General features: G+C 38.2%; 1 protein-coding gene across 5 annotated transcripts in view; it reads left to right on the top strand.

The window, feature by feature from the left end:
* The window catches only part of Zbtb20 (zinc finger and BTB domain containing 20), a 777,531-nt gene that overhangs the window by 486,180 nt on the left and 263,789 nt on the right, over positions 1-27,562 (top strand). The window lies entirely within an intron of this gene.

Raw genomic sequence — 27,562 nt, 5'->3', positions numbered from 1 at the left:
AATGGAAAGGACTCATACCACGTTATTTCAAAATCATCTATAAATATAGTAATTGGGTAACACGATGTCTATCACCGGTCTCTTCCATGACAAAGTAGGTTGTGACAGCAGACTATAGACTTCAAAGAGCAGCCTCAAGCATAAGTAGCCAATTGATTTGGTGGGGGGGGGGAAGGAAACAAAGTAATTTAGCTGGAAAGGAAATTATTTTCAACAAATAGTACTAAAACAACTACTTAGATGTAGAGAAAAACTTTGACCGCTATCTCTCATTATATACTAAAATTAATTTGATATGCCTGTGTTAAATACCTATACAAAACATTATGTTTCTAAAATAACATGTAGAAAAATAAAAATATGTCCTTGAAGTGACAAATATTTAGAGACAACAGAAAGCCTTATACATAAAAAGAATAACTGAGAGTTGAACTGTATCCAAATTCAAATTTCCTCTGAATAAAAAGATAGTGAATGTTACAACAATAGATGGGCACAGAGAAAACTGGGAAAAATACTCCAGTGTATTTGTCAGCAGAGCATTTGTGTCCAGAACACATGAGGCACACTCACTGCAAGTTACAGAGAATTCTCTGTTTACAGTGGCAGAGAATTAGAAAACCTCTCATATTTGCTAGAGAAATTGCGCAATAGGAGGAACCACTTTGAATCAGCGAGTCGGTGTCTGATAGAGCGAAACCCGGATGTGTCTCATAATGTCACCATTCTATAACTATTTATTTACCAAGATGCTCAGAAAAATATTCCCTCAAAGAGACTTAGAAATGTGTTCATAGTGACTTTATTCAGAACTTTCTAGAGCTGGTGTTGTGGCTGATTTTGTGTGTGTGTGTGTGTGTGTGTGTGTGTGTGTGTGTGTGTGTGCCTATATCTTGGAACAAGCTAGAGTCATTTGGGAAGAGAAACTCTCAAGTAAGATTGGCCTGTAGACAAGTCTGTGGGGGTATTGTCCTGATTAGTGATTGATGTGGGAGGGTCCAGCTTACTGGGGGTGGTGCCATCCTTGGGCATATGGTCCTGGAAGCTGTAAGAAAACGGACTGCACAAGCCCCGAGGAGCAAACCAGTAAGCAGCACTCCTCCATGATCTCTGCTTTTGTACTTGCATTCAGATTCCTGTCCTCACTTCCTTTCATGATGAATTATAATGTGTAAGTGTTAGTAAAATCCACCCTTTTCTCCCCGTGTTCCTTATGGTCATGCTGTTTTATTACAGCATAGAAACCTAACTAAAACAACTGGAAAGGTGCAATGGATACACAAAATAGGATGCCAATAAGCAAATAAGCCCAAATAGAATAGAATATACACAACATTGATGGGGATCAGAATCGTCTACAAAAACAAAACAGACCATGAGAAGAAAAACTATCATTTACAAGTTTACAAAAGCAAAATAATTTATGGTGACAACATTTAGAGTGGTGATTTTTTTGTGGACTATAGGAATTGACTGGCATCTGGCTCAAGAAACTTCTACATCTCTCTCTTAGGATAGTGGTTATATGGTAATTATTTATCAAAATTCTTATTACATGTTTTTAAATATTAGTTTCAGGGTACAAAAGAAAAAATAACAAATAAGATTACATCAGATTGATAGCTCCTGCTGATTGATGATCCATTACTGGATATATAGCCAACGAAAGCAAAACCTATGTGCTGACCAGACAAACTCACCCTGTGTTTATTGAAGCATGCTTCACAACAGCCCAGAAATACAAACAACATACTGTCAACCAGCTGATGAATTAATGGGTTAAAAACCTTGGAATATTTGCACAATGAAATAATATTCAGCTATAAAAGAATGGAATCCTGTCGATTGTGGCAGCATAGAAGGAACTTGAGAGCAGATAATACACTAAATGAAATCAACTGTTCAGAGGCAAACAAGGACTTTGTGACTCCGTTCATGTGGCATCTGAAGATGCTGTTCTAGAAACTGAGAGTAGAGTAGTAGATGACCTGACACTGGTCAGAGTTGATGGGGGAAGAATGCGGCCAGTTTATTCAATAAATCCCTCATTTACAGTTAGGAAAAGTATATTACAAGATTCTGATAAACAGTGTTTTTTTTTAATTTATTGATTTTTATGTATTGGTGTTTTGCCTACGTGTATTTCTGTGTAAGGATGCCAAATCCTTTAGAACTGAAGCTGCGGACAGTTGTGAGCTACCATGTGGGTGCTGGGAATTGAACCCAGGTTCTATGGAGGAACAGCCAATGTTCTTAACCACTGAGCCATCTCTCCAGCCCCCATTAACAGTGTTTTCTTTAGGCAAAGATAATTACTGTAAACTTTTTTAAAACTAGAGGAAATCATTTTGAATATTTTCAGCATGAAGAATTGATACATTTTTGAGAAAATAAATGTTTATCCTCAATTGACATATATCAAAACATCACATGACATTCCATAAGCACAGATAATTTTTGTATCAATAAAATGTTAATTCTTCTGCATAGAGTTTTTACCTTGATTTTTGACAAATTCATATTTGACTCTGATCAGTTCTCATCTAAAGGGCTTCAACCAAACCATGTCCCTAGACTCTGTGTTAATTAACCTTCAAATCTGTCTTAAACATTTTTTTCTGCCCGTGATTCTGACTGCAAGAGATGTGCTAGGACGTAAATTGTCAGGATTCAGAAATCCATGAGACATTCAGCGTTGATGAGAGATAAGCAGTACCAAGTCTAGATACAGGCTTGCAGTGTTTCTACTTAAGGCACATTCTCTCCAATACTTCTTAGTGTCCTCTCCTGTCAACAATGCTGTCCCTCTAACTATGCTCCAATTCCTAGGCAGTGGAGTGGGGAGTTAATCCAAATTTACCTTCTTTTGATTGCAACTTATAAGACTAATAGCAAACTGTAATTTTTTTTAATTTATTTATTTATTAAGGATTTCTGCCTCCTCCCCGCAACGGCTTCCCATTTCCCTCCCCCTCCCCCGATCAAGTCTCCCTCCCTCATCTGCTCTAAGAGCAATCAGGGTTCCCTGACCTGTGGGAAGCCCAAGGACCACCCACCTCCATCCAGGTCTCATAAGGTGAGCATCCAAACTGCCTAGGCTCCCCCAAAGCCATTACGTGCAGTAGGATCAAAAACCCATTGCCATTGTTCTTGAGTTCTCAGTATTTCTCATTGTCCGCTATGTTCAGCTAGTCCGGATTTATCCCATGCTTTTTCAGACCTAGGCCAGCTGGCCTTGGTGAGTTCCTGATAGAACATCCCCATTGTCTCAGTGTGTGGGTGCACCCCTCGTGGTCCTGAGTTCCTTGCTCGTGCTCCGTCTCCTTCTGCTCCTGATTTGGACCTTGAGATTTCTGTCCGGTGCTCCCATGCGGGTCTCTGTCTCTGTCTCCTTTCATCACCTGATGAAGGTTAATATTCATGAGGATGCCTATGTGTTTTGCTTTTGGATTCACCTTCTTATTTAGCTTCTCTAGGAACATGAATTATAAGCTCAATGTCCTTTATTTATGGCTAGAAACCAAATATGAGTGAGTACATCCCATGTTCAAAAAAATGTCTGAAGTTTAAAAATTATTTTTCCTTTCTACTATCCAAACAATGTTTTTATTTATTTCCTGGTTTCTCTATATTTTTAGTTAGTCAGAGCCAAAAAAAGAATAATTGAATATTCAAAGCTGATAGCAGGCAAGATTTCAGTTCTTTTCCAAATGTAAGTTTCCCTCTTTTCTGCACCTAACTGCGAAGCTGGTGTTCTTACAGCATGATTTTTAAGACTGAAAATTCTGCTTTACCTAAAACAGCTTGTGTTTAGCTTATTCAGTATGATTGGGTCTTATCTGACCCAGTCTTTTACTTCTTGATATGCAGTTCCAATATTACCCAAGACTGACTATAATGGGAGTCTCTCTTGAACTCATAGTGAATATTTATTAAAGCACTTAATACCTGAATTATGAAATGCAGACACAAGCACATTAACCTGGCTGAGTTATTTCCTTTCTCGCTTTTTTAAGCACATATTTTAGCCCCGTCTATCAACGCCAGATGGCAACTACATTTTGATACACTGAATATTTACTAAGTCATGTGGTATGCTTTTGAAGTATTTTTTATAGCCCTTCCTTCAAATGAGCTGACTCATCCTTCATTCATTTATTCCTGCTTTTAACAAGTTGTATTTTTAGAAATTTGACCTCAGCTTTATCAAACTGATGAAGGGTGTTTTAAAGCGATGCATCCGAAGTTCTGAAGGCCTGACTCTGCCTTCCATCCTGTCACCATGGTACATACTCAACTTTTAACCTTAATAATTATTCATTTCTCTCATATTTTCATAAAACTTGATTCTAGTTGCATAATACTGTTAGCAATGAGAAATATATTTGTGCATAGATAGCTTTAAGATATTCAGAAAACTAGCCGGGCGGCGGTGGCGCACGCCTTTAATCCCAGCACTCGGGAGGCAGAGGCAGGCGGATCTCTGTGAGTTCGAGACCAGCCTGGTCTACAGAGCTAGTTCCAGGACAGGCTCCAAAGCCACAGAGAAACCCTGTCTCGAAAAAGAAAAAAAAAAGATATTCAGAAAACTAAAAGTGTTTATGATGAAAATGACCATGAAAATAACAACTTAACAACTGATGATTTTTTTTCCATGGCCTACATAAAGAACCAGTGGGAAATACACAGAAGAGCTAATGCTAGGACAATAGCAATAATGACTGTAGTTGTGCAGGAAGAGGACTACTACGTGATGGCCCTCACAATACTGATGTTCACATTTCTTTGGTCTCCATGCAAATATGCTTTTGTGGGAGCCAATGTCAAGATTTTATATATTTCTTAATCTAAGGCAATATAGAGTTTGGAGATAAACATATATAGCATTGAAAACTATGGCTGGAGGTCAGTGCATATTTTAAGAACTCTTTTCCATTGGGCTCCAAATACACTTTTCACTTACTAAGTTTTATGGCTTCTGGTCAGTATAGGATAATGTGTATCTTTATCTTTACATATCTAATTTATGCACTGCTTATTAGTCAAAAGTATAGGCCTGCATAAATCACAGTATTTACTTTCATTTTACGTGACAGTGCTTTCTGTATCTTCGTGGCTTTAGTTCATTGTGTTGGGAATTACCAAGCCCCCTTCTTGACCATATCAGTGACCTTCTATTGTTGGATTTTATTTATTTATTTATTTATTTATTTATTTATTTAAGATTTCTGTCTCTTTCCTGCCACCGCCTCCCATTTCCCTCCCCTCCCCCAACAAGCCCCCTCCCTCATCAGCCCAAAGAGCAATCAGGGTTCCCTGCCCTGTGGGAAGTCCAAGGACCACCCACCTCCATCCAGGTCTAGTAAGGTGAGCATCCAAACAGCCTAGGCTCCCACAAAGCCAGTATGTGCAGTAGGATCAAAAACCCATTGCCATTGTTCTTGAGTTCTCAGTAGTCCTCATTGTCCGCTATGTTCAGCGAGACCGTATTGTTGCATTTTGAGCTTTAAAATGCATTTGCCCAAATTCTAAGTAGACTCATAGGTGTTGTTAATCTAAATTTTCTCTTTATTTTTGATCAAATTTGATTCTTCCATTAGGCCATTATTCTAGATGACTGTTTACAACTTCTCCAGTGCTGCCCTTTGGAGAGCAGCCTTTCTAGTTTGTAAACTGGAACATTAGTATTTCATGCAGCATAAGTGAGAAATACAGTTCTTACCAGTGTGCTCTTATGGACAGAAAGTATTAGAGCTCTGCTCTAGCAATGCTTTAAAAAACTGGACACAGGGCTAAAGAGATGGCTCAGCGGTTAAGAGCATTGCCTGCTCTTCCAAAGGTCCTGAGTTCAATTCCCAGCAACCACATGGTGGCTCACAACCATCTGTAATGAAGTCTGGTGCCCTCTTCTGGACTTCAGGCATACACACAGAAAGAATATTGTGATACATAATAAATAAATATTTTTAAAAAGTGTTAAAAAAAAACTGGACACAGAGAGCTTCTCTAACTTGGCTCATTGAGCCTTTGAAAATATAAATCATTAAAGCACAAAATGTTTATTACAATGTCTTATACAGCAAATAAGTGGTTCATATTTCACATGGGATGATTATATGTGTTAGTGGTATCGAAGTAACAGTAAGAGAGTGAAAAGTAGACTTATTAATGAAATAAATAATTATTAATTGCTAATACATTTCTTGGTAAATTTTCAGCCAATGATAACATAATAATGAAAGAAATGTCAAAACAAATTAAGATTTTGATAGTTTAATCAAAACAGCACAAAAAATATTTAATGTAAATTTACTTAGTCAAAAGTACAACTTTGTTTCCTTTCTAATAGACAGCCATTTCAAAATATAAGAAGAAAAGATGTTCAAAATTTTATCAATTAGCAAATAGAGATTTCAGCAAGATGCTACCTAGTCCATTACTAAATATTCAAATGCTTGATACCTCAGGATTCAATATCTTTCGTTTCTCTCACATAAATGTCATAATTACAAACCAAACGCAGATAATAGAGGAATATGGACTACTCAGTGAGTAGTAACACCACACATCTTACACGAATTCCACAGGTAATTTCTGAGTCAGAGATGACCAAACTGAGGGTGACTTGTTCAATGCCCCAATGATAACCAGTGGAGATAGATTCTGAGCCTAGATGCCTGTGATTCTAGCATCTCATAACTCCTTTCACACAACCTAAGTAAATCAGTGGGCAGTCTTTCCAGAACCTCTGCCTCACTGTGGATTCCTGAGCTCCCCAAGCTGATCTTGGGGCCTTCTGTTCCTCGGTTCTGTATTTGAGGATGCGCTACAGAGGCAGAGAGAAGCAGGAAGGGGAGAATGGGAAATAGAATTGACAAACATACCTTTGCAACTCCCTTTTCAGATAACCCTGTGCTTGTTTTCAAGGAGTGGAGCACGAAACTACCTCATCTAAGTTCCTTATAATCAGCTAATTTCGGGTAGTTTTACTTCTTTATTACATATATTTTAAGTGAGAGACCTGTGTGTATGGTGTGTGTTATATGTATATATAATCATATTTATACACATTTGAGCATGGGTACATGTACATATGTGTGTGTGCATATGGAGATCAACATTCAACTTCAGTAGTCATTTTCAATCACTGTCCACTCAATTTTTTGAGATAGAGTCTATCACTGAACCTGGAGTTCACCAATTTTACTATACTGACTGGTGTTCAAGTCCCAGAGATCCTCGTGTATCTACCTACGCAGTTCTGAGATTCCAAGCGTGTGCCATTAATTTTTATGTGAGTGGTTAGGATCTGATCTCAGATCCTCATACTTGTGCTACAGCATGTTGCTGGCTGGTCCATCTCCCTAGCCCTATAATCAGCCATTCGTTAGTAACTCTAATACAGAAATCTGAGGCTTTTCTTTCTGAAGGCATTTCATAAACCTTTTCATCTACCTAATCTGCATATTGTACTGAAGTTATTTACCTTCCAATGTTTTGCAAGTTCCCTTAGGAATACCCTTAGCAACTGCCTTTCCATACAAACTGCCTGGGAAAGTTTAAGAGGATCAAACCCCTTGTAACTAAACAAAATAGACCTTTTGAATGGAAATTAAATAGCAAATTAGATTGGCAGCATTACAGGGGGATGAATGAAACTTTTGTTTTCTTTACGTTTACAGTAAAAAAAAAAAAGTCTACTAGCTCTCTGTCATACAATAGAGTGGATGAAAAAATTGTTTTGTTTTTGCTTTTTGGTCTTATTTTACAATATATCTTGCTTCTACCCCATTCTATAAATTCACCCTCCAAAACAAACCTTTAACCTGGGCTGTCCCCAATTGCCTTTGCCAGTTGCACTAGGCCTTGACTGGAACACGTGTTCCTAATGGAAAACGAGTTTTCAATGGAAGAAATGGTCTGTTCACCAAATATATAAGTTCTGTGACAAAGGCAAAGGATGTGCCTTTCATTCTCATCAAATGAGGCTACATGAGGCCTTCACAAACTCCATGTACCCTCATAATCCTGCTTTGAGAAGGCATTAGGGATGGGGTTGACAGAGAGACTCGACCTTCCTTCTTATTTTCTGCTTTCCAGATAGTTTATCTTTCTAGTGTAGATGTTTTATAAAACTGAGAAATCAGGGGGAAATGGTCTCTAAATTATCTATGCTCTGTATTTTAAATGAATGGCCCCAACCATTGATAAAAAGGTATCTCCCCATCAGAATTTCCTGTCCATCTCAATAATTCCGCTAAGTCTTTTTATTCTGTTAAAACTTTTTTTTCATTATTTGGATCTTAAGGCATAATTCACTCTTTTTAATCAATCTCTTTTCTCCCTGTATCCCTCAAAAGTCACATTTTTTTCAGTGAAGAATTAAAAATGAAATTACTTTATCTGTATGGATTTTGTGTGTCTGTGTATTGTTCATGTATATAGATACATGTGGAGGGTTGCTTATATGTGTGTGTGCATGTACATTTAGAGAACAGAGGTCAACTTCTGATGTCATTCCTCAGATGACAGGTAGCACTCATTTCTCTCTCTTTTTTTTTATTTCTTGAAAATGAGTCTGTCACTGTCCTGGAGCTCACATGTAAACTAGTCTGTAAATAGAGATTTCTCTCTTGCCTGTCAGGTCCAAATAAACATTCAGAGTCTTATATTAATTATAAAAGTCTACCCAATGGCTCAGACCTATTACTAACTGTTACTTTTAAATTTGCCTATTTCTATTTATGTATTGCCACGTCGTTTGTGGCTTTCATCGAGCTGCAGGCATGTTGTTCCTCGGGCAGCTGAATGACATCTCCGAGAGTTTGTCCTTCTTCTCTTGTATCTCTGCTTGGATTTCCTGCCTGGTTCTATCCTGCCTTGCCATAAGCCAAAGCAGACTTACTTATCAACTGGTGAGAGCAACACATATATTCACAGCATACAGAAAGACGTTCTACAGCACTAGTCTGTCTGTCTGTCCAGGGAGTCCCAACATGCCTTCTGGTCCTGTCTCCCTAGCACTAGGATGGCAGCTATGTATCCCCTCCTGCACCTTTTTGATAAAGGGGGTTCTAAGGACTGAATCGAGATCCTTGTGTTTACACAGCATGAACTTCACCAACTGAGCCTTTGTCCCCAGTGCTATAAATAGTCTTAGTATAACATTCTTTGTAATTGTGTCAAATCAAAGAAAGGTGCAATTGCCTAGTAAAGCTATGGTAAGTAAATCCTCAGTTTTTTTGGTTTCTCAATAATGGAAGTCTACATATATTAAAAATATATTTAGTTTAAGAATGATTCGATTTTTCTTCTCAAGGCACCTGAGGAAAATAGCCAAACTAAATAACTGACCTTTAACAACACTATCTATTGTAAACTGATGCCAGCCAGAAAGATATCAGAAAACAACTGGCTGCAACTGTGATCATCTCTCATATCAGCAAATGAGGCCAATCTCCAGGTTGGAGACATAAAGCAAATAGTCCTGGAGTGATTAAGAGAAAGGTGTGAGGAAAGGTTGCAAACTCATTTGACTCTGTCATTAACTAAACTAGCAAGTTTTAGAGTATGATCATATACTTTTTGATAAACATTAAGCAATCATAGATGGTAACTCTTTGTTAACTGTGTGAGAGAACAATTAATATGTTTGTAATTTATATATGCATATATAAAATCTTCCATGTGTGGTAGCACACACCTTTAGTTCCAGTAGAAGCAGAGGAAGGCTAATTTTTATGAGCTCCAGGACAACCTGGTATACATAGCAAGTTCTATCCCAGCCAGGACTACAGAGTGAAACTATATGTTTTGCATAAAGAAGAATAGATGATATTTGATATTCAGTCAACTCAGTTAATTTTCTAAGAAATAACATCAAAATTTAAAAAAAAGAATGAACCGTTTTGCAAGTAACAAAATAGATGAATCATCAAAATATATATGTAAGCACACAGTTTATATGTGGGTTATAGAACTGTGTGAAAAAGAAGGAAAGGAGAGATGAAAATGAAAATCAATATGGCTGTTATTTCAGTTGGGTAGAAACAAAATATACGGTAGGCTTAATTATCTGGTTAGTTGACATTATTGTAAAGCTTCTAGCTTTTGTTTCTAATTTCTTAGTGTCTGATACATCATTAGAAAATAACCTTATGAGTTTCTAGAGAAACAGCCCCTCTTTGGTTAAGAGCACTTACTACTTACCACTTTCAGAGGACCTGAGTTTTGTTCCCAAAACCCATATCAGACTGCTCATAACTGGCTTTAAATCCTGCTTCATGGAATCAAACTTCCTCTTCTTACCTCTGCAGTCAACAATACACATGTACACATGCATACCCACCTCCCCCCACACACACCCCACAACTAAAAAAAATTAAAATACTTTTAACTAGCTATATGAGTGAATGAAAATAGACTGAACATGGGCTAATGATGAGTGTATGACAGGTATCAAAATAGGATTAGTGAAATTCAAATATCCAACCTGCTAATACCACTGGTACCACCCTACTAGACAAACTTTATACATTATCTACTGCTATATAGATTACCCCAAATGCTTATGGCTTAAGAGAATAAGCAAGTATTGTCTGTTGTCAGAACCTGCTCCAATAAGTCAGCTAGGGTACCTGGAGGAAGGCGAGAGGATCAAGGAAATGGCAGATAAAAGAAAGTGAGAAACTGAGATAGAAACACAGGATAGATCCAGGAGGTCTGTTGACCAATACCAAACATCCCAGAGTTTATTTCAGAACTTGATTTTATATGGATGAAAGGCAGAAGGCAGAACAAAGAGCAGTGCAGTCGGTTAAATACTTCCCTGCACTGTCCTTGGGAGAAAGCACAGGCAGGCTCGCTATCTATCATTTGAGTCCTGCTAGCAGCAAGCAGTTTCTTTTTCTACCTAGATGTGCCCTTAACTGGCACTCACCAGCCTGTGTCTTAGTAGATAATGTGTTCTTTCTTATGGGCAAATGTTCTTTCCCATGGGCTTAATCAGAACATTCTCACAGCCCTCAAGGATATTGGAGCAGGCAGATCAGGCAAGCTTGAACTCAAGTGACTTTTAAGTCAGAATGGACTCCAGATGGAAACTGAGTTGCTTGTGGGCTACCAAAGGCTCTCAGCAGTCTCATATCATTGGGAGGTCAAGAATGGCTTGGTGAAGTAGTTTAGGGTCTGTCATGGTGTTATAGTCATAATATCACCAAGGGCTGAAAAATGTCAAGCCATGGTATCTTGAGTTGGAGGAGTCTTATAAGATTTCTCACTCACTTGGTTGAAAAGTCAGGAGGGCTGCTTTGGTATCCTTATGGGAGGTTCTGGCTTCCCCTAGAAGGTGAGAGCTAAATAATAAAATAGAAGTGGTAATTCGTTTGTAGACAGAAGTTTCTGTCCTGCTGGGTCCCACAGCCGTTCAGTCCCAACAAAACAGACAGAGGCTTATATTAATTATAAACAGGTTGGCCTATTAGCTCAGGCTTATTATTAACTAGCTCTTACAACTTAAATTAACCCATAATTCTTATCTGTATTTAACCCCAGGACTTAGTATCCTTAATCAGTGAGGCATTCCTATCTTGCTTCCTCTGCATCTGGCTGGTAACTAACTCTCTGCCTTCTTCTTCCCAGAATTCTCTTAGTCTGGTCAAACCACCTATACTTCCTTTCTAGCTGCTGGCCAATAAGTGTTTTATTAAACTAATAAAAGTAACAAATCTTTGGTGTATAAGAACATTATTTCACAGCATTATTCCTTTTATTTATTTTCAAAACAAGAACTCTAAATTTAATCTCCTTGGTTTGACTTTTTTCCTGACCATTATCCATAACAACTTGTAACCAACATGCTAAACAAAGACAAACATCCATAATCCATTTTTGGGGAATATGGGTATAATTTTCTAGGCTACTTCCTGCTAATTAGGGGCACTGATAATCTTATGGGGACCAAAGAAAATTTAGGATTATAGTCAAGTCCTGACTGAAGTGTTCTGTGAGGCTGGATCACCTCAACCAGTCCTTTGAAGCTGCATTTATTTTATGATTGAATTAGTCACAAAGTTCCATGATGTTGAAAAATACCATCATTGGAGTTTTCTCAAAGACTTTCCAGTACATTCTAGAATTCCATCTTGTGACCGCTGGCAGGAATAACTTTGAAACAATATAAAACAATTAGACAGCATTTACTTTTCTTTCTGGGATTTGTTGAGTTGATGGTGAAACCTGGGAGGTTGAATTGGGTGAATCTTAGAAGGCAGGGTCACTGAGGGGTAGTACTAAAAATTAATTAGAAATAGATTCAGAAAAAGAGTAAACTCAATTCAGTTATTATGGTTAAATATTTAAGAACTTAACTTTCGTAGGCTTCTAGACTTGTTCTGTCTCAGAAAGATGTTGGCAATTAGGATAATTTTCATTCTCTGGTACCCTAGCTACTGTTCCTCTCCTAGACAAAATTTAAAATATCTGTATATTCTCATTTCCCAAAAATGAGTGATTACACTACCCACTGGCTCTATTCCACCCAAATTTTCCATTTTCCACCCTGAACTGTTTGTTCATTCCAAGATTGCCAATATCAGTTAAGTGTTGATCATATTCTAGAACACCAAAGTAATTAGCAATAAGGTGTGAATGAGGTTTACAGGTTCACAAGGAAAATTTGCATTTTAAAGAGGGGCTTGTTAAACACAAATGAACTCCTAATAGATGGAACGTGTGAGAGACGATTTCTTTCTGCAGGGGGTGGAGGAAGATTTCTCTTGCTCCTTTTCAGTCCAGAAATATATACCCAAGAATGGGTGTGGTGCCTTTAGTCCCAGCACTCCCAGAGGCCGAGACAGATCTCTGAGTTTGAGGCCACCCTGATCTGCAGAATGAAGAAAGAGAAACCCTGTCTCGAAAAACAAAGCAAAACAAACATACAAAATCCAAGTCTCATTGGCATTCTTCACCTGCTGCCTCCATGCAATTACTGCCCACTACATCCATCCTAACCCTAGCAAGTAGAATATGTTTAAAAGAGAGAATTATCTGTTAAAGATACAGTTCATTGATAAAATTGTGTCTGTTCCTGAAAACCTGTTGCCTGAAGGTAGACCTCATAGCCTTAAATTATTACAGTAATTACTTTAAATAGAAAAAAAAAGTCATAAAAAACAGGATGGGCTTTAAAAAAAATTCCGCTAACGTATTCAGATGGAAAATAATTTATTTCCCCCCAAATCCAAGAATTAGTAAAAGTTCTGAAGAAATTATTTTTAAATATGTACAAAAGAAAACCTCTGTACAATTGTCTAGTATTGAGTGTTTTAATTTTTTTACTAATGCTTTTCCTTTAAGAACCTGCCTTTCATTCTCTGACTCCTTTGCACAAGATTGACCAGTTTCCTCTTTAAAGCCTGTGGATGCCAATATCCATCCCCAGGTGTGACCCCTCTGTAGCTCAGGAAGGCAATAGAGACAGCCTGCTCCCATGTGCTTGTATGCTTGGGGCAGTCATGCTGCTCTTCATAGAAGTATCCTGGATGTTGAAAAAGAAGCACTGTGTTCATAAAAATAAAGTAAGAAGAGCTATTAGTAACTTTGAGCTTTAAACAGTGTTCTCTATTGGTTTTTTAATGTCCTTACAGCCATTTTAGAATTGAGTTAGCAATAATGATGTTCACAGAACTAATCTGAATTTGCCAACAAAATAAATAGTGGAATTAGGATTCAAATCCAAGACTCAAAAAGTTTCACTGCAAAGCTGTGTTTTTTTCATTAGCAACTTTTAAGGGAAAATATACCTTTTTGTAAATTAAACTAAACATGCTTACTAAAATCAAAGCCCAAGACAGTTCACACACTATAATTCATCAGATTTTTTTTTTCTCATCTTAAACTTGTAGATAGAAAGATCCTTCTGGCTAAAGACCCACGAATAAAGCAATGGATTTAGTGTCTATCTTCCTCTTCATGAACATCGACCAATATTAATTTAAATTTTCTTTGCAGATTTATTGTCAAAGTAGTGTAAATAACTCTTCTTAAGCTCATGCTCAGGCAGCCCCCATAATTTGCCATCCTAACTGGAGTCCTTTTGAAAGTGAAAGTGGACACTATTTAAAGTTTGCATCTGAGCAATCGTAGGGAAACTGGAACTATCCTTAGTCAGGTGGGGGATATGATCACCCAGCCTAAAAGGCATCATTCTAAGTAAACTATTCACAAACCGAAAATCCTGTGAGTTATCTGGTACTTGCAAGTTTTTGCAGTGACTTGGGACCAACTTCAAGGGAAATATGAAATCAAGGCAAGTAACATCAAATTTTATTTTGGGTGTGGAACTATTCATATCTTAGAGTAGCATGGAAACCAACATTTTTCCTTTTGGAAGCAAATACCCTATTGCTACATGCTATCTATCCATCCATCTATATGTTGCCTTAAATGTCTGCCTATGAAGTGTTCTATTGTAAGATGGCCCTAAAGTATCACACCTATTATCGGGGTCAGAAATGGCAGAAAGAGAATTGAGCAATTATTGCTAACCATTGCTGAATTGTTGGGCAGTCCTTCAAATAAGATTATTTCCCATTCACCTAACTTAAGTGTTCCCACAATCATTGAAAAGTTCAATTTAATTTTATTTGTTCCCTTAAAAAAGGGGGTGGGCAGATGTTTTTCTGGTAATTTTAACTTTTCTTTGACGTAGGAAGTTTCCCTTCTGCACAGCAAGTTGTAGCCTAGAAGTGGTAAAATTGCCTAGGGGGCAAAATAATGAAACTTTTTTTGTGGAATAGTTCACAATGAAATACAAGATGCATTACATAATGTAGTCTTTTGTTTGTGGAGCCTTTGAGAGAATCCTGCAATTTTGGCTGACGGTAAATACTGCCACCAAAGTCTTCCCTAACTGTAGGCAGCTCTGAGTCTTTTCCTCTACTCCTGCCATGACTATTCTGGCTCCTGATTAAATCACACCTTATGTTTAAATCACTAACCTAAAATGACCTGAAGCTACTTATTTCTCTCCTCAGCAGTTCCCTGTGACTGGTAATATTTGGAATGCCTGAAAATAGCCTCTGCCCCAACTTAGGTAGTCTATACTCCAAGCAAATGCTACAACAGGTTCTCCCTTCCGATTTTCAAACCTCAGGTGAGAGATTTTGGAAGCAAATTAGCATGCTAAAGAGTCTGTGGCATTTAGGTGAGTCACAATCACACAATCTAAGCAACAGGGAAAGAATCTTGTTGCTAGGAAGACTGGAGAGAATAGCTATTTGGTAGGCAACACTCACTAATCTGACTGTAATGACAAAAAAATAAAAGGGAAATTAATGTGAGCTGTAAAAACTAAAATATAATTTATGCAGAAGGTAGGCATAAGGTGCATTACAAGATAACTAGAGCAATTAGACTGATAAATGAATACTGATTGGATTCTGCCAGGGAAGAGCAGAGGCTGGAGAGCAGGAGGAACAGCCAGGCTCTACAGGGTAAGTGGCCACCACCTCCCCAATTCTTTATTCTTGAAAGGTAAGAAGAACTGAGGCTCCTTTCTCCCCTACCAACTCAAATGTGATCAGTACTTTCTATATCATAATAAATGGGTGACTGTGATTTTAGTGCAAAGTTCAGGCATGACTGAAGAAATCATGGAGATATTAGAAAAAAAACTGAAAATGAGGATTCTGGAACACTAAGATTGAAACATATTCTAATCTGGTTGTTACATACAGGATACTTTTTAGAAAGTACAGACACCAAGAATGCCTTAGCAAGATGTAACAAGCAGTGGCAGCTAACGTACCAAGTTAGTAATTAAAGCTTTATATTTGAAAGCCAAGTTGTATTTCTGGTATTGGGTTTTTGTAATACACAAATAAGTGTCAAGTGCCATCTGAAGACTGTTGCTGCCACTTGCTCCCTTTCCCTGTTTTCTGTTCTCTACAGTCTCCCAGAATTTTCAGTGTTAAAAAGAGCTTTGCAAAAATAAAAAGTCATTTGCTGGAGATTTCTAGTTTACAATAGTAGAAATTTACACTTAGCTAGTTTCCGTGCTTGTCATGAGGATTCCGATCAAGACGCTTCTGGTCAAGCAGATTGTTAATTTCCATAATGAATTGATCCTTTTATCAGGTAATGACCTTCTTTGCTGATAATGACAGTTTGACTTAATCAGTCTAACATGGTTACGATTTCCAAGTAATACACTCTGCCAGCCCTGCCTTTCAGTCTGTGTGTGTCCTTCAAGCTAAAGTGAGCTTCTCTTAGGCAGATTCTTGTGTGGATCTTGGTTTTGTTGTTAATGCCCTTTTGTTTTTAATCCTTTCAAGTGCTCTGTGTCTTTTGATTGAGGCATATAAATGTTTATTTCAAATTTAGGTAAAGATTTATTGTGTCATTTTGCCCATTTTGGTGTTTATTGTATTTCCTTACTTCCTGTTTTCTTATTTTCCACTGTGGTTTGATGTCTTGTTGTTCTCTTTTTCTATTGGTTCCTTTCTCTCCCCCTCTCCCTTTTCACAGTGATTCATTTACCTTCATTATAGTCTTCGTGGTGTCCAGTGTTTGGCAACTTACCTTTGTCAGTGAGTTCTCCCCTTTTCTATGTTCTCAATGCTGCAAATTAGCATCCTTCCACTCCAGCTCTCTTTGATGTTATTCTTTTCCTAGGTGTATCTAGTTATGATGAACCCCCTCAACCTAAGTTTGTCTTTACCTTATTACCTCCCTTACAATTCAGGACAATCTTTCTGGCCACAAGATTTTCAGTTAAGAGTTTATTTCTAGTCTCTTTTAGCCTGCCAAGTCCTATGAGCAAACTTCTGAACATCTTTCTTAAACACGACAATTGTTTTTCTCTTGCTACTTCTAAAAATTCTCTTTGTTTTTAACAATTTGATTACATAATGCATTGTACATACCTCTTATGATTTAGTTGGATTTCTACGGCCTTTAGGAATATTTATTTCCCTCCCTGGATTTCTTTTGCCTTCTGTTTCTTTAAATCACTCCTCCTGTCTCTCTCTGTCTCTCTCTCTCCTGCTTCAATACTTCCATTAATGTGTTTATGGTTCATATCTTGTGAGTTAAACTAGTTCTTTTTTTTCTATTTTCTTTTTCTTTCTGTTTGCTTAACTTCATAACTTTGAAATACCTGTTTCCAAGTTCACTGATTCTTTATTCGAATCTTTGTCTGCTTTGGAACAAAGCACCCTAGTGAATATTTCTGACCAGTTTCATATTCTTCAGCTCTAGTCGTTCTTGCTTGTCTCTGTACTGTTGTTGTTGTCTCCCTCTTTATTAACTTCTCATTTTCATCTTGTTTCCTTTTCCTGATTTTGTTCAGTTGTCTTAGCTGTTGGTATATGCTCTTTTGTAAATCACCTAGCTTCTGTAAGACAACTGCTTTGAATTCTAATTCTTTGAATTAGTCAATTCACAGATCTCCAATTCTTTCAAATTGGTTGATTTGTTCTCTTTGGTTATGTCGTGCTTTCTTGATTCTTTGTATTTCTTACACGTTCACTTTTTAGTCTTCTGTGTCCGGAGGAACAAATGCCCCCTGCCCGCAGTCTGTACAGAGTAGAAGTGATGAGAATAGCTTACTGGTGATCATTACTTGATATGAGGGAACTTAGCATTGCTGGTTACTCATGGTCACCTATGATATTAAATGGAAATGAGCTACACAGAGTAGCAGAAATTCTAGGAGGAGGTCCTGCTTCACTTCCTTCTCTCGTTCATGGAGGAAAACCTCATTCTGCATATTTTACAGATCTTTCAGAGAACTAGATAGAATGATTCACTTCTCCCTCACCTTTGTTCCTATGTCCCACAGACCTGGGGTCCACAAATGAGACAGGGCCCTCAATGGGGCTAGACAGCAGCAACCCCAAAGGAGTTTTCAGGCAAGCCAGGAACCCAAGCAAAGAGATGCACTGCCAAAACTTACTCAGTTGTCCACAGGGGAACACATGGCCTATCAGTAGTTGGTGTTGAATTAAGCTAGTTTGGAGGAGGTAATGGCCCAGTTACCATGAAATTACTCACATTGCCACATAAATGTGACTGTTCTTGCTTTGTGTCTTCTCAGTACTAGTGTGCTTCTACTTCTTAACTAGATTCTGTTCAGAATATTAGGTTCCAATAGCACTATTAGAGTTCTGTTTATGGGTCAAGACGATAGATAAAGTTTTATAATCTGCCATCACACTAACTTCATCCCTATTTGTTGTTCATTAGACCTTAATTTTGCCTGGAAAATGTACCAGTGACTGGCCAAATATGTAGAGTGTTAAGATGTGCAGCATTAGTAACTTAGCATGGCCAGCATGCCTGAGTAGTCATTTAATGAAATTTACTTGTTACTTTAGATTCTGCCTTCCTTAGTTACATTAGAATATATCAGGTTATTTGAGTTAAATAATTCTTCACTGTTTGAGATTATAAGTTAAATATATATATGGTTTATCTATGTGAGTATATGAAGATGTGAGTGCAGGTGCCAGCAATGTCCAGAAAAAGGAACAGCATCCCATGAAGTTGGAGGCAGCTGTGACCACCATTGTGGTTACTGGGAACTGTTCTTAGGTCTTCTGCAAGAGCAGTATGCACTCCCCAGCTTCTAAACAGTGCTTCATATTTTGACAAGAGATCTCCTATTTATTTTAATTGGTTTAGCAATTTTACTTTCAGTAGTAGAACCTTAAAACAACTCCGCCAAAATTTATATTATTAATATCGATCCTTTTAATAAGTTACTGTGCTGCTTAGACTTTTGTCAACTTGATATAAGCTACAGTCATTTGAGACAAAGGAACCACAATTGAAAAAAAAAATGCCTCCATTAGATTACTATGTAGGCAATTCTGTAAGGTATTTTCTTGACTAATGATTGTTGTGGAAGGCCCCAATACTCTATGGGTGGTGACACACCAGACAGCGGGTCCTCAGTTTTAAGGAAAGCAGGTTGAACAAGCCATCTAAAACATGCTGGTAAGCTGCATTCCTCCATAGCCCCTAATTTAGTTCCTGCCTTGAATTCTCTCCATGATGGACTATAAGATAAAATAAACCCTTTCCTCCCCAAGTTGCTCTTGGATTTTATCATGGCAACAGAAACTAAACTAGGACAGTTATTTATTTTATTGTCCACAATAAGGCAACATTATCAGTAATTACTTTCAGGTTCAATATTTTATGTTATTTTTCAATTTAATTTAACATATATTAATTATTAGAATACTTATATAACACAAACTAATGAGGTGCGACCTGAATGGATACAGAGATTGAACAATGTTGATGTTTTTCATAAAATAGCTGATAATTTGATACAGTCAAGACTGAGATGTGTATCCTCAATCCATCCTAGCTCCTTGGTTTCAGCATCTCATTTGTATATATGGTTTATTCCAAAAAGGAGAGAAGCTCATTCCTGTAGGAGGAGACCGATAGTTGGTCCTGGCCACCCAGAACTGAAATAATCACACAGAAACTGTATTAATTAAATCACTACTTGGCCCATTAGCTCTAGCTCCTTATTGACTAACTCTTGTATTAATTTAACCCATTTCTATTAATCTGTATATCGCCACATGGCAGTGGCTTACCAGGAAAGATTCAGCATGTCTGACTCTGAAGGCTTCAATGGCATCTCTCTCCCTGCCTTCCTTCTCCCAGCATTCCGAACCCTAGCTCTCCCCACTTACCTACGGTTCTGCCCCATCAACAGGCCAAGGCAGTTTCTTTATGCATTAACCAATGAAAGCAACACATAGACAGAAGGATCTCCCACACCACATTCCTTTAGAGTTGTCAAACAAAACATGGTCTTTGAACTATCATTTTACTATATATACATTTCTATATCACTTTCCTTTGAAAGAATTTAGAGCATTCTAGAATCATTAGATCATCTGTCCACAAAGTAGTTCAGTGCAATTAGAAAACAACAAGAAAATGTAATTATTCCCTTTCTGGCTATTGGAAAGCTGGATTCTGAATTTCTTGGAATTCTATAAACCCGTGAGTGAGAACATGTAAAAGCAGCCGCCAAGGACATACAACCAGCTTCCTTTGCAAAGGCAGTTTCCATTTCACTTATTACTTACGACTTCTACAGAGCAAACACCATCATCCACATATAACCATCCCTTATTCCCGATCTAAGGAGCAGTTAGCTATTGATTTCAGTGATGTCATTAGAAAAACAAAAAGAATAGTGGGCAAGTGGAATGCCTGCAACAACAGACATGCTGCACAGGTTGTAATGCAGTGGAGTGCATAGTTTAGGCCTTGGTTTGCATTAAAAGTGGAAGTAAAAGAAGTAAAGAAAAGATGAATGTGCTTCTCCCCAACCAATCTGTGAACCCCATACTATGAGCTCAGCAGGTAGAAAGAAACCAGCAATTTTGGGAGGTGAGAAAATCATTCTAATTATGGCAACCTAGAAACTTGTTTTCTTGGTAGCACTAGAATTTCCTTCCTTTGAAAGGTATCAGAAGGGAGAACAAATCTTTATAAATCTCAAAAGAGGCTCTTGATCTCTAGCAGTGGCCAATTGTATTTCTTTCTTTACTTAAGCCTTTCTGAGTCATAAGTGAGTTATATTCATCTCTCATCCCATGATTTTCGTAGTAAAAATAATTTGCATCTGAAGCCTAGAAAAGTGTTTGACCTGCACAGTCGAATGTTTAAACAAGTGTGTGCTGCCCTGGTCCAGCTAAGGAAGGTAGTCCTCTCCCTAGAACCCTGCCATTAGGAGAATGTTTCTCATGCCAGCTTTTAGGAGCTCATGAAGAAAGGCTCAGGTGATACTTAAGTCTTATTACCTGCTTACTAACCCACTTTCTTCCTTCTGCTCTGTATTCTCATGAAGAAATTGATTTAATAGTTTCAAGATATTATTAAATACATTCTACATTAATATTATATGTCCTCTTTGAATCCAAGTGGCAATACAATAGAATTTCATTTTATAAATAACACCTTTCAAGCTAACACCACAGGGCACAGTACAAAAGAATCAAAATAGAACACAAATGCTGTAATCAAATGCAGACCCCAGGAAGGCTGATTAAAAAGGCATGTTGCTAGTAAGAGCAGCCGACAGGGTAAGTATAGTGGGTCATAGCAGAAAAGCCAGCTGAACAGAAGGGCAAACTAAAATAAAATGGACTTGCCAGGCCATTTCATAGGGATTTACGATGCTCTGTTTGTATCCTCTCCTTTCAGCTCAAGAACTGAATGTGAGAGGCATGTGAATGTGGTCTGGAGGGAGGGCTTCAATATGGGGTCATTATGTTTCCCCTTGGGATTTATATGTAACACAAACAAAAGAAAATCTTAAACATATCTACCTGCATCTGAAAGAGATGTGTACAACCTTATTGTGAGAGAGGATTGTGGGAGTATCCAGAAAGCCTTGCCTCGCTAGATGTTACTGTTGGTTTTCAGAAAGCATGACTTGAAACAAGATCTGTTCCACTGCATGAAGTGAGTATGACTTGTGACCAGGCTAGGGAAAGACAAGTGTGGGGGTGAGGTGTGTGCTTTTTGTGCTGAGCCTCCTCAAGAATACTTTGTTTAGCACTCTACTGCTCCGGTTAGAATCTGTGCTCTGATCTCTGCAACAACCAAACAATTCTCTCATGTCAGAGGTTTCTGTTTTTAAACTCAACTTCTATTTAAAATAAAAATTTCTTGAATGAATTAAGAACAAACCAAAAAGGGGGGTTGTGCTTGAGTATGCATCTTACCTACATGTAAAGCTAGTTCTAACAGCAATCAATCTAGGGCTTCTTCCATGTGCTGCCTGTATGTATTTAAATGCTTATCATTTACTTAAGGAAAATGGAACACAGAAATATTAAAGTATTGATCTAACTCTGTGACTCCACGTCAGTGATCCTGCACCCCACACACACCAGAATCTCAATGGTATGGATTGTTAGGATCATTACAAATACTCCGAAGTTTGATAAAGAAGTTCTCTTTTTTTTTTCTTCTCTCTCCTAACTGCAAGTCAGTATGTTTTAGGTTTTTCCTGTAACTATTCTTCTACATTGATATACTTTCAATATTAAACAAAAAAGCATCAGTAAGAGACCAGTTGTGTTCATTAATCAGGCTTCTGACTATGGTCACGTTAAGTATTTTTGTTTACGCATTGGCCTAACATACTGCAGAAGGAAGGATTCCCTTCCTGGTTCCCAATCCTTGTGCATAATTTCCCCAGAATTTGCCTTCTTTCCTTTGAATAGCTTTTTTAACATTCTACTGTATGACACACACTAATACCAATACCCTGGTGCTCCAAATGAAAGCAGATAGCAACCCCACTACCTGGTCTCCACCTACTTGTATCACATAACAGATAGCCACACAGCCATCCCAGGAATATCTTTTGCTGCCACCCAAGAGTACAGGTACCCAACAATTCCTATTGAGAAATCTCTCTGGCACTTCTTTGGCATTCAGTGGGTAGTGTCTAGGCCTAGTTGAACAAAGTCTAGATCCAAAAATCAAAAAGGGATTTGCGTGTGGTGTGTGCACCCAGCCAGGCCTGAATCCTTGTCTAAAGGTCAAAACAACTTTTCCTTGAGCGTGTAGTCTCAACTCTACAGTAGCAGCTATTTCTTATGTTTGTTGTGCTTTTGTTTTTTAGAGTTATCGTTATTTCTTATAATGTACTCTTCCATTATCACAGCCACCTTTTCTGTTGATAGTTCTTTACTGTAATGTGGCCTTTCTCTTCTGATGGACCCTGCTTCATACACACTGAAATAATATTAAAATAATCCGCAATACTAAGGGCTAGAAGAAGTCAATATGTCCATACAGATCAGATTACGATAGGGGCTGGATGTTAGATGAACAAAATGTTTTAGTAATTTTGTTTTAGATAGAAAGGCAGCAAAAAAAGTAATGCTGAACATTATCTGTACATATGGCTTTACTGATCCACACTTTAAAGGATTTTAATATTGTGTGCTATAGATAAAGCTACAAAAACATCTGAATTCAGATATAATTTGTTGACCTTAGAGAAGGTGTCAAAACCCAATAATTATATAGAGTGAATTTGTAAATTATTAATAGTGGTAGCCATCATTTATTGAGCATTCAGTAATCTTCAACACTTTAATTTATTGGATCCTCATAGCAATACAGATAGATATTCAAACTGTCTCTTGCAAATGGAGAGAAACACTGGAATTCCAGGTGATTCTGCTAGCAAATTTCAGACAAAAGAAAACTGAACCCACCAGCTCTTCCTGTGATCCCCAGCGCTTAACAATCACTTTGCTTCTAAAAATTAAGCCAATTACAGGTTACCGTGGAAATAAATAGGGCATCTGCTGAAGTCAGAGATTTGGGGAGGAAATGCCTTAAGAATCAATAACATGTTTAGCACATCTTCAGATATTTCCTACACAGACAACCTATTACTTTTACTTCACCAGACCTGGACAAACTGACTGAGCACTGGTGATGAAATTCCCAGAACCTCAGTGTTAGCAGAGCTTCTAAAACGCAGCAGCCTGTACTCAGGGCCGAGTTGAAGGCAGATGAAATATTAACAGCCGTTCTAGCAGCAGAAAATGAAATATGAGATCCTGTATCAGAAATTATTAGTAACCTGTTAAAAGAAATGCTGAAAAATGGCAGTTACCAAATTAAAACTGGGAAACAGAGCCCAAATGGGAAATTTCAAAAAGTTTGGAGGAAAATAAATGACAGATTGTCCTCTTGGCTCTTATTACTATGCCATCCTAAATCCTGCTTGGCAGTGGATGGTGGAGGTGAAATAAGAACTGCATCACTGCCAGCACTGGTCCTCAGATTTGTAGTCCTAAGTATCTGTGATAGTGTCTGGGACTGATTGGAAAAGTAGTTGGAAGTTGATAGCATTTGAGCTTTATCTAAATTGAAGAGCCTGGAGACTCTTATTATGAAAGGCTTCCTCTCATTTGTGAATTGGCCCCTTTGCTCCACTTTTGGATGGCTGGCTTCCTCCATGCAGAGCTACACTAAATGTTCTACATGGGAAAGCTATTCTCCTTAAATGCCTTCAAATTTAAAGTATCTGAATATGTTCATGTTTATGACTCAAAATATCTAATGTCAAAAAGAAAGAGGGGAAACAAATAGAAAATATTCAGCAGTAAATAAAGAATGCATTTTTTCTTTAGTAACTGAGAGCAGAAAAATTATTCTATGCAGAGTTGTTGAGCATTTGCTGCCAGAGGGGAGAAAAAGGGAAATGAGCTATAGAACCATAGAATCTTAGTGTTGGCAGAGACAACAGAGTTCATGCAGTCCTACCCTATCATTTTTCAATGAAGAGACTGAGACACAGGGAGTTAAGGGACTTGACTTGCCCAAGACACAGAGTTGTTTACTGACAGTCATGCCAAAAACATTTCCCAACTCCCCATACAGAACTCTGTATTTCAGCATGCTGCTACCATTCTCTACTGAAAATTAACACTAATACAGCCTGAAACATAAGAGAAATTCAGCATCTGTGGAAACCAAGATGCAGGATGATTTCAAGGTGGAAATCAGGATGGGAAAAGGAAAGAGAACGAGGATGACTGTGATTCCTCAGACAAGCTTTTAGAAGGCATTTGGTATCATTTTACTTTCTCATGCCTCTCTACCAAACAGAATGGAAAGAAATTAACTTGTTTGTAATAACTAAAGTTGCATGGGTTCGGATCTGATTAGCTTGGGGGATTCTGCATATATGCTATCTCCAGATGTAGATGGCTTATAGGAAGCATGCTTACTGATCCTGTTATTTTTTTTTTTTAAGCTGGCTGATGCTCTCTTACTGTGAAATGCTTCCGTGAATCCTTAAGTTAGTTTCTGGGGAAGGATGGTTCCTGTCTGTGGAACACTTCTGAAAATCAGAAAGAACTTTGAGATGTAAAAATTATCTTCTCTTAATCCTTGTACTTCTTAGAAACCAAATGCAGGATTGAACCATCGTAGAATTTTATTTGGCTTTGTGACTTAAATGAAATAATTTTCTGTTTTGTAAACATAGAAAAATTTATAGTAAACCAGTACAGAAGAAATAAGGAAAATGTCTCCTTAAGATTTGCTGTGAAACAGCAGTACAAGCCTTTTAGACCAGTCTGATCTTTTTCAGAATAGAGCAGAGAGGGGAGAGTCGACAATATGATGAAAACTACAGATGGAATGCTTTGCATGAAAAACGATTATGTACAAGAGGGCTCAGGAGAGGATAGGAGTGGAGTTGGAAAGGAGGGGCACTGAAACAAGAGATCTGCTTGACCAGATCTAGTAAAATATTCCCTGCCACAACCACTGTTCCATGAAGAGATTGAGCCAAGAAGCCTGAATAAACTAACCTGAAGTTCACTGTTGCCATTATTGTGGGAGGCATCATGGAGAGCACATCCGGACTTGTGTTACACAGTAATCACTGCTGGGTGTCAGCATTCATCAGCCAGATGGTCAGACCCACAATTAATCAATTAGGTTGGGACGATCAACCGGACTAAGTTTTCCCCTTTGGTAAAAAACACTCATCATGTGGTCAAGGCCAATAGCGCTTTTATACTGTTGCTTTTGGAGCAGCTTCTAAAAATTCCTGTTCTTTTTTAGGCCTCTAGTTACTAGACACTGTCAGGTTTTGACAACATAGATGCCCCAAATCAAGGTTTTCATATAACAGATCATCAGCATTCTCTGTGTTCACATGTAGCGCTTAACATCCCACGTGAAAACAAGCTCTTCGGAGCAACATGCTAAGCCATACACTCAGCTGACTTGACTTTAGATTTTTCTGCTGGTTCTACTCAGTTCAGTGGAACAACAATGCCAGAGTTTCTTTTAGTTGACACCCACAGATGTGATATAGTGATCTAAGAATAGTAGTAATAATAGTAGTCTCTGGTACGTTCACCATTGGACAGACACAACCATGACAAAAGTGGATAAAAACCAACTCAGTCTTTGTAATGCTTCAGTTAGGATGATACTGTCACTCCCCTTTCAATGGGAAGGAAACAGACTAGGAAATTCATTGACTATGTGATAGGATGCTTGAAGTGATATGCTACTGTGGGAGAAAAGGTCCGGAGACAGGCTTGCGTCCTTTGTGAACACAAACACCGTACATTAGAGATAAAAGCTAAATCTTCATGGCTCCTCTTCAGACTTCCGTAAAGTTGTCCTCTACTTTCTCTGCTCCACTGACTCATTCCATTTTTCATGGCATACAGTTCCAAACCAGCACACTTGAAATAGCCTTCTCCTTCTGATGCTGATACTGTTCACTATCCAGCTCAGTAGGCTTATCGAGATACAGTGGCTTGGGATGTTTCAGTCTGTTTTAGGAACTTTTTATCAGTTGACTTGAGGGACAGCTTGCCTCTCTGTCGCTGATTGACTTTTTTAACTTAAAATTTCCCCGTCCTTTCATTTTGACCTTTAGCTATTTTAGAGTGTACAGTACAGGAATGATGTTTCAAAATCCTGGGGGGGGGGTAGGGATGGCCACTTTCTAACAGAGCCCTATTTTCTAAATAAATTTCTACACAACGACCTGTTGTTTGGAAATACAGGCACAAGGCAGTATCCCCTGTGTATGAACCATTAAACTTGCAGCGTCTTCTATTCTCTAGGCCCTTTTCTATTGTCAGTCTTGATGTAGAGAGACTCTTTAATGCTTTTCGGACAGGTTATATAAGGATACAGTCAGTCCAAATGTTCACCCTTAATGTATCAGTTATATACGATTACATTGTTTTGTGAAAGATACTACTTCTCTACACAACTGCTGTGCTTTGCTTTTGTTTTGTTTTGCTACTTAGCAATTGGGAAACATATCAAGATGTTGAAAAAATATAATATATAACTACCTGTTTTTACTTGAATTTACAGCACATGGGATAAGTAGGTGCTCACGTAGTAATAATGGCCAACATGCTTTACCTTCAGAATCTGTTTTGTTCTTACGAATCTGCCATTCTTTCTGTAGTTCTGTATTCTTTACCCCAGAGCTGATGAGACTCTTTCACTGTGGCCTGCAGTGCCCTGCATATTGCACAGTTGAGTCTAGGCTGCTTTTCTGCTTCATTTTGCTCCTGACCTGCCCCCCCTCAGCACACACACCCCAATGCTATTCCAGGCCTGGCCTCTCATGACCAGAGACTGCTGACTCATCCTGGCCTGTGCCAAGCTGTGCAGTCGCTTAGTGATGTGGACAGGAGTCGAAGGACTAGAATGAGCTCACAGAACTCAGTTCACTTGTTGCTCACGGTACAGTCCAGCATGAGCTGGAAATGTAGGAACCTCAGCCTCCCGAGCAGAAAGAGTAAGTAGATTAAACACAGCTGCATCTTCAAGTCCTCAACAAGCAGGGGACGGTGGTGGGTGGGTGCTTGCTTAGCATGGCTCATGGCCGTGGCTAGGGTATTCCGGGTCATCAGGAGTTTCCCTTTGTCCTCTTTTCTCCTCTCCTCCACAGTTGCACCCTTCCCCCCTTCCCTGAACTTCCCTTCTGAAAATGTCCGGATGG

The sequence above is a fragment of the Microtus oregoni genome, unplaced genomic scaffold, assembly GCF_018167655.1.
Source record: "Microtus oregoni isolate MIOR12 unplaced genomic scaffold, Mior012 000023F_ref0000262, whole genome shotgun sequence".
NCBI lineage: Eukaryota > Metazoa > Chordata > Mammalia > Rodentia > Cricetidae > Microtus > Microtus oregoni.
The sequence above is the reverse complement of the archived record's forward strand: the minus strand, read 5'-3'. Positions and strand labels throughout refer to the sequence as shown.